This window comes from Castanea sativa, chromosome 2 (genome assembly GCF_040712315.1).
Source record: "Castanea sativa cultivar Marrone di Chiusa Pesio chromosome 2, ASM4071231v1".
In the NCBI taxonomy this organism is placed as follows: Eukaryota; Viridiplantae; Streptophyta; class Magnoliopsida; order Fagales; family Fagaceae; genus Castanea; species Castanea sativa.
In genome coordinates this window covers 5725082-5733794 of record NC_134014.1, presented here as the reverse complement: position 1 = coordinate 5733794, position 8713 = coordinate 5725082, and positions in this window count along the sequence as shown.

The following is an 8713-nucleotide window of genomic DNA, read 5'->3' as shown; positions in this document are numbered from 1 at the left end:
TGTTAAAATTATACAACCATTATTCTTAACATAATTTCCAAAAAAAAAAAAAATATGATTAGAAATCTAAAAAGCTAAGGCTGATCAACGAGGGCCTCCTTGTCCACAAACTTCTTGTCACCTGTTGGCTTGGCTTCCTCGACAGAACGGTTCTCACCCATGACGAATTCAGCTTGTTTATCTTATGGAGCGGGTTTCCCATCGCCTTGAGCATCTAGGGTAGGATTGCCCTCAAATAACTCATCTATGCCCGCAGCCTTAACAGACCTTGCTGGGGTCTAGGCCACGTCATCCAAGGAGACTCGAGACATGTCCAGGTCAAGGAAGAATGCCTTGACTTGATGAAGGCACTCGTTAAAACCATCGGCATAGCAGTCGCCAAGCTCGACAAGGAAACCGTTGAGTTGCGAAACTCCGTCTTTCCATCCTCCTTAGCCTGATGGACTTACTTCCTTAAAGAAGAGATCTCCCCCTCCTTGTCTTTGAGTACCTTCTTCAGCACCTCAGCCTAATTCTCTGACTCCTTTAGGGCCTTCCTTGTAATATCAAGTTTTTGACCTGAACCTCCCATGAGCCTTTAAGCTCATTTTGCTCCGTCTCCGCAGTCTCAGCCCTCTCCTTCAGATAGTCAACAAGCTTCTCACGGGCCATGCAACGGTCCATCAATCCCTTCATCATAAGCATCCCCTGCGAGAGAAAAACAAAGTTAGAGATGAGGGTAAATGAGAGACAGAAGGAAAATGGACGGAAGGGAAAAGTGGACGGTCACACACATGAGCCAAACTGAAGAGGCTGGTTTCCCCCATGGCCTCCGTTGCATGATTGCCCAAGTCCTCATAATCCTCATTTTTAATGATGGATGAGAGCTGCCCAAGAGCATATCGCATTTCTTCGTGGAGGAAGGGAGGCCGCTTCTCAACAACGAGACCTTTGGCCGAAATCAAGCCTTTCCCAACCCCATGACTGGGGGGAGGAGGTATCTTGGTAGCTGGAGGCATTTCCTTGACGGTTGTAGTGATTACCAATCTAGACATTTTTCAGGACGGTCAACTTTCTCCGTCGTCTTTCTCTTCATGAGCGGTTTAAGTAGGCCCGTCCCTTTAGTAGAGGGTGCGCCCTTCTCCTGTTTCTTCTTCGCCTGCGCGGCGGCTTACTGGCAGATGTAAGCTCTCCTTTTGTCGTCTTCCATTTTTGCACCAAAGGGGACGGAAAGAAAGAGTTAGACAGAAACTACTAAAAAGTTAGAAATTTTAAAGGTAAAGGCGATGGACTCACGTTGACGAGCTTGTGAATCGTAGTGACGTGCAGTGGCTGTGGGCTCGAGACCCTCACATTACCAGTGTAGGGTGTCCAAGGTGACGAGCTTCTTCCACATCCTTTCTTTCAATGAAATTATGAAAATCATCTCCAAGAAGCTTCATTGTTCTCTGCACCAAGGAAGATTCTCCAAGCATTCGGAGCAATTTGGGTGACGGCTAGTCCTAGGTATTGGAGTAAGTGACGATGGAGAACACTCAAAGGTAGTCTAAAGGAAAACGGACGGAAGGGAAAAATAGACGGTCACACACATTAGCCAAACTAAAGAGGCCGGTTTCCCTCATGGCCTCTATTGCATGATTGCCCAAGTCCTCATAATCATCGTCCTTAATGATGGACGAATGCTGCCCAAGAGCATATCGCGAGTCTTTGCGGTAGAGGGGAGGGTGTTGCTTAATGACGGGACCTTTGGCCGAAATCAAGCCTTTCCCAACCCCGTGACGGGGGGGAGGAGGTAGCTTGGTAGCTGGAGGTGTCTCCTTGACGATTGTAATGATTACCAATTTAGACTTTTTTTTTAGGACGATCAACTTTGTCCATCATCTTTCTCTTCATGAACAGTTTAAGTAGGCCTGTCCCCCTAGTAGGGGGTGCACCCTCCTCCTGTTTCTTCTTCGGTTGTGCAGCGGCTTACTGGCAGATGTAAGCTCTCCTCTTGCCGTCTTCCATTTCTGCACTATAGGGGACGGAAAGAAAGAGTTAGACAGAAATTACTAAAAAGTTAGAAAATTTAAAGGTAAAGGCGACAGATTCATGTTGACGAGCTTGTGAATCGTAGCGACGCGTAGTGGCTGTAGGCTCGGGACCCTCACAGTACCAGTGTAGGGTGTCCAAGGTGACGAGCTTCTTCCACATCCCCTCTTTCAATGAAATTCTGAAAATCTTCTCCAAGAAGCTCAACTATTCAAGATTAACCTCTAGACGGTCTTGAGCTGTGTTAGGACATATGTGATTCAATGTTAGGAACATATGTCACTATTTTATGTAATTGGCTAATCTTTTGATAAAACGCACTTTACTTATAATTGGGTAAATCTAGGATGTGGTTGATGCTTCAAGAAACCTTATTTCAAGTTCAAGTGTTAAAGCCATGCAAGTTTGTCCAAGATTCAAGTGTGAAAAGTGTTGTTCATTAAAGCTCGACAGCTAGCATCTATCAAGTCTTGAAGAGCTGTTATAGCCCGTGGCTTGACAGTAGCTCTACAGATTGGGTATCTATCGAGGTTTATGAAACTCAGAATTTCTGGTCTGTTTTCATTCAATCCGTGATTGTATGTTTAGACTTTCTTTTCTCCCAACCCTAGACATATAAAAAAAATTATTTTAAGGGTTATCAAAGGTGACACAAGTTGCATAAGTGTTAAGCAAAGTTTGTTCATGCAAATTGTGACTAGAGACAAAATTTGCCCTAGTTCATCTTTCTTATGAAGAAGCTACTGTGTTTATGCACTATAGGGTTTTGTATTCAAGGAACTTCTCAATCTTCATTGTGTGATGAACTGAAGAACTTTTTAACTAACAACCTTCTCTAGTTGGTGATTGAAGTCACGTATTGGGATCCGCGCAATTGGTTAGTCACGTACTGGGAGCCGTGCATTGAAATGAGAGATTGTCACTACAAAACAAGTCCAATTGGGAATTGGGGTAAAGGTTCAACTGTAGATTGGTATAAGGTACTGGGATTCCTTTACTTGTAACCACATGTTATGATAATAGTGAATTCTCGGGAGTGGTGACCTTAAAATCACCCGGTGGGGTTTTTACCGTGTATGTTTTCCCCATTCGTAAACAAATCACCATGTCAATTTATTTTGCGCTGCATACTTTAGTTAATTGGTGATTTGTTTGTGCTACCATGTGTTTGCATGTTAATTTGATTAATTAATAAACTTGGCTAATTAATAAACTTGGCTAATTAATCAATTAATTCATCACAAGGGGTCGATACATTCTTAGCCTATCAAGTGGTATCAGAGCGGGCACACAGATTAGGGTTAATCTTTGTATGTGATCCATTGACCCCTGTTTGTCATGAATAGAGGTCAATCTCTTATTATACCTCTATTGTTTGATGGTACTAACTATGCATACTGAAAAGTATGCATGAGAGGTTTCTTGCAGTCTCTAGATGAGAAGGTATGACAAGCCGTAGAGATTGGTTAGACCAAGCGAAAGGAAGCGCCGGCCGATTGGGATGATGCTAAGATCAAGGCAGCAAACTTCAACAGCATGGTATTGAATGCTTTATTTAGTGTAGTCACTAATGAGGAGTTCAAGAAGATATCCTCCACTGAAACTACTAAGGAAGCATGGACCATCCTTCAAAAAACCTATAAGGGAGCCAAAGCTGTCAAGGATTCGAAGCTTTAGAGGCTTACTACAAGCTTCGAAGAGATTAAGATGGAGGAGGATGAGTTGTTCGATGAGTTCTATGCCAAGCTCAAGGACATAGTGAACTTAACTTTTAATCTTGGGGAAATCATTCTTGAACTAAAGATTGTGAGAAAAGTGCTCAGATCTTTACCTAAGAGATTCCATGCCAAGATAACTACCATTGAGGAATCAAAGGACATTGAAAAAATTCCTTTGATAGAGTTGGTTGGCAATTTGCAGACCTATGAGTTAGGTTTGACAAGGATCGGGAAATCGAGCAAGAGCAAGAGCATGACACTAAAGGCCAAGAGCAGTGACACTGATGAGTCTTCCGATGATAAAGATTCTAAAATGAAGTCCTACATCACCCGACAATTCAAGAAGTTCATGAAGAATGCCAATGAAAAAGCATTCGATAAGGACCGTAGGCAATCCAGTTCTTCTCAATTTAAGAGCCAAGACAACGGGAAGAAAGATACAAGGGATGGCAGTTAGTACACTATTCCCTCAGGACCCAAGTGCTTTGGGTGTCAAGGTTTCGGACACATGAAACAGGAGTGCCCCACATATCTCAAGACCATTGGGAAGAGCAAGGCGCTTGCTGCTACATTAAGCAACACCGAACCCGAGGATAATTCCGAAAATGAGAATGATGGAATCCTGAATGCCTTCACTGCCACTGTCAATTCTATTGAAGGGATTGTAGAAGATGTGGAAGAGGAAGAAAACTGGGTGGAGTCAATTTGAAAAGATGGATGAGCAAGATGTAATCCACACTGCCTATGCAAAGCTATACAAGGTCTCGGAGAGACATGAAAAGTTGTATAGGTTGACTACCAAGAAGCTCAGTGATGTGGAGCTTAGTGATGTGGAGCTTGAACGTGAAGAACTCTCCACAAAGGTTGATGAAGCCAATTAGACTATAGGAGCACTAAGGTTTGAGAACAACTTCCTGGCTGAGAAGACCAAGAAGCTTGAGGCAGAACTGTTCCAAGTCAGAGCTCAGCTATAAAGGACTTCAAGCGCTAAGCTCAATGAGATGCTCAATCTTCAGAAATCTGCTTCCGATTGAATCAGTTTAGGGTATGATTTCTCTTCTTCTAATATTGCTTCTACTAGTACTATTGTTTTTGTTCCTCCTAGTAATAATGTTGAAATTGAGAATACTAATGTCAAAACTGATTTAGCTAGTGAGAACATAGACAAGGATAAATCTATCTTAGGAGTACCCCCTAAGTAGGATAAGAAAGGAGCTAAAAACCCTAGGGCTAAAAAGGCAAACTCTCAAAAGCCTAAACAGAAGAAGCAGCATCTCTGTCATCACTGTGGAGCAGCCGGTTTTACTCGACCTAATTGCTATAAGTGGTTAGCCACTCAATAGAGCAACGACATGATCGCATTGAGAAACCAAAATTAGTTTCCATACTCTTTTGCTCCTCTTGTATATCTTCTCAAAGCCCTCATGTTCCTTTCGAACTTAAATGGTTTCAATTATTCCCCCTCACCGCCGGTTCAAGGCTTTGCTCAACGGAAAGGTTCTTCCAAGGTGTGGAAGGAAAAGGGCTCCAAGTGATTTTGTCACTTCTTCTTCTCTCTCTCTCCCTTTCTTGTTTTTGCATTACTTGTGTGTTCTGCTTGAGTCAGTCTAGTTTTATGCTTTACTTTGATTTGTCTAACATGTTTTTGTTTGATTTTGTTTTCAGTTTTGCTTTGTTTTATTTTTCAAATAAAAATAAAAAAAATTGAAAAATCAGAAAAATACAAAAAAAGTGTGTTTGTGTACATTGGTACTTGTGTACCTTGGATGACCATTGAAATAAAGTTTTCTAAAATTTGTATCTCTTGTAGCTTAGATGAGCATCTCTATGCACAACTAAGAAAGTGAGCTTTGTGGCTCGTGTTTGTGATGAGTAAGGATAAGTAATCTCTTGTACTTAACACTTGTATCACTCTTTTTTAAGGGAAGGACTTGAAAATCCTATGAGAAAGTCATAAATAACCATCTCACCACTATTGTCCACCAATCATGAAATGACATCTGTATGCTTCGGCATAGCAAAAGTGTAATGGCAATGACATTGGTATGCTTCAGCATAGTAAAAGTGCAATGTCAAATGCTTAACATAATTGGGTATTTCTTTTCTATCTCTTATATGCCCATGCATGGTTTGCTTAAAAGAAAAATATGCAAAGAAAAATAAAAGCAAAAAGATCAAAATGCATTACATATGATTGCAAGCGTATATTTTAGGAGATGTGGGAGTTATAGGATGTACCTCGAAGGTGATAGTCCCCATCAAACAGTTATGATTGTGTGTGAATTAAAGTGATTTTCTCATATCTCAAATCGTCATAACATGTATACACTTATGCAATCTTGCGATGGTTTTCACATACAACACGCAATATTCTTTGCACTATTGATACATATGCAAGTACAATGTGATTTGGCCATCACAAGGTTTACATGTGTTAATGTATGCTCACTAAACTGTCTTAACTTATTCTTAAAATATAAAATTGGTTAGACTTGTTTAGTGTGTGTGTGTGTGTATTTTGGGATCTGTGCTTAGATTTTTCTTGTTGAGAGATGTTTTTGAGAGATTAAAATATTGTTTGGATTCTTAGTTGAGTGGTATACTTGATTACATTCAAATCTGTGTTTTTCTCCTCTTTGAAAAACTTTTTTTAAGCAATCTCGACAGCTCCTCGATACCTCTCGACACCTGGCTTATCTATCGAGCTCCTCAGCTTTTTCTTATCGCAATCTCGATAGCTCCTCGATCCATTGAGAAAGTTTCTGTCTCCTTGATAGCTGCTCGATAGCTCCTCGATCCATCGAGCTTGTTTTGCTGTGGACACCTACTCGATAGCTACATCTGTCAACCCTTTTAAAGCTCGACACCTCTCGATCTGTCGAGAATTACTGAGCTTCTATATATAGGGTTAGCGCGATTCAGATCTCATTTCTCTCGATCTCTCTTGATTCTTTTTGCCTCTTCACCTCCCAAAACCTCTCTTTCTCACCCTAAACTTCTTCCTCAAGGATTCTTCGGCCTAGATCAAGTGTTTCTTCACTTGGTAAGTGTCTGAATCCCTCATATTCATGCATTTCAGGTTTTTTTTTTTTAACCTAAGTTTTTGGGATTATTGAAAATTTTGGGGTTTTTCAAAATCAAGGAGGTTTTTGCAAATTTTTGGATGGGTTTTGAAGAATTGATCTTAAAAACTTCATGCATTGCATCTTATGTGCATTATAACTATATTTTCATGCATTTAGATGTGTGTTATATATGTTATATGATTGAGTGCTGGTAAGATTGGATTGGGTTGAGCCCATAATGCTTTCTCTATTGCATGTCACATGTTCATGCATTCCCATGCATGCGTTCTTTCTTTTCAATATTTTTGGATATATTTGAACTGCTTGGGACTTTTTCAGATTGTCTCTTTCTCCCTCTCTCTCTCTTCTGTTTGCATTAGTCTACTTCTATAGCACCTAAACGTAAATCTATTCCGTCCTAGAACCCTTTACATTCTGGGGCATCCATTTCTACTGATCCTACTCCCTCACACGTTCCGTTCTATGATGAGAAGGCCAAATCAGACTTCTTTGAGAACTTTTCTAGATGAGGCATTCATTTGGACCGCTAAGTCATTCTGTCAGACTTCTCCGACACTGACCTACCCACTGTCATTCACAGTAGGGGTTGGGAGTCACTGTGTGACGTCCTGATCACATGTCCATCCATGCTGATCCAGGAGTTCTACTCCAACATGCATGGATTTGATTATTCAGTACCTTAGTTTTTCACTCGCGTTCAAGGTACGCGCATCGTGGTCATTTCGGTTCTTGTATCCAACGTGCTCCATGTCCCTAGGGTAGCGCATCTTGACTACCCTGGTTGTGAGTATCTTAACACTATGTCTAAAGACGAGCTTATACCAGCTTTTTGTGAGCGTCCTTCTAACTGGGGTGATCATCAGTTCACGTCTTGTAGGGCCTTTGCTAAATGTCCGCATTTTCTTAACATGGTTATGACTTTTGTCTTGCATCCTCTTTCTCACTATAACTCTATTACAGAGCCCTATGCTCGGTTTTGTTATCCCTTATTGAGCATCTTGCTATAGACTTTCCCTCTCATTTCATTCTTTCCATCATAGATGTGTATAAGGATAAGGCGACCCATGATAAGCTTATCTTCCTTTCTGCTATCACGAGGATTTTACGTCATTTTTCTATTCCCTTTTTTGCGTCCGACCACTTTCATGTTATATGTGCCATAGACACCGCTACTATTAAACGAAGCGAGGTGCAGCTACATTCGAGGCGGTCTGGATCGATGGTTCCTCCAGCTCCATCCACATCTGCTCCCTCTTCTTTTATAAGCGATGTGACTCTCGAGGACATCATGGCATACCTTCAGCGCATGGATGCTCACCTTGACACTCTTAGTGATGAGTTGTGTCAGGTGAATTGTTGACACCCCATTTTGCAACCTGTATTTAACCTCACATGGAGGGTAAAAAGGTAATTTTGCCTTGGAAATATGCATTTTGATTCTGGTCATTAGATCCTTAATCTCATTTCACCAAAATAATCTTGATGTTGTAACGATCAAATCAATTGGTCATAAGCCCTAATCGAACCATCAAATTGAAAGTTATCATCAAATCAAGTTTTAATGGCCGACATGCACTATCACAAATTGAGTCCGACTATATGTAATTATAAACAATTGATTCCAATTGGTTATAATTATAATCAATTTGAGATTAATGATGTGTTATAATTTGATTGGTTAGGACTACATTTTATGGTAAAGTTGCATACACCTAATTAATTAGATAATTAAACATTAATTATTCAATGAATAATTTGTGCAATTATCTTTTAATTAGAGTAAATTTGGAATCAATTAAGTCTAAAATGAGAGTGATTGGAGCCATTTAATTGGGAGCTAATTTGGGACCTATTAATGTTAATTGTGCTAAAATCATTTTCTAACAAATGATCTCTGCT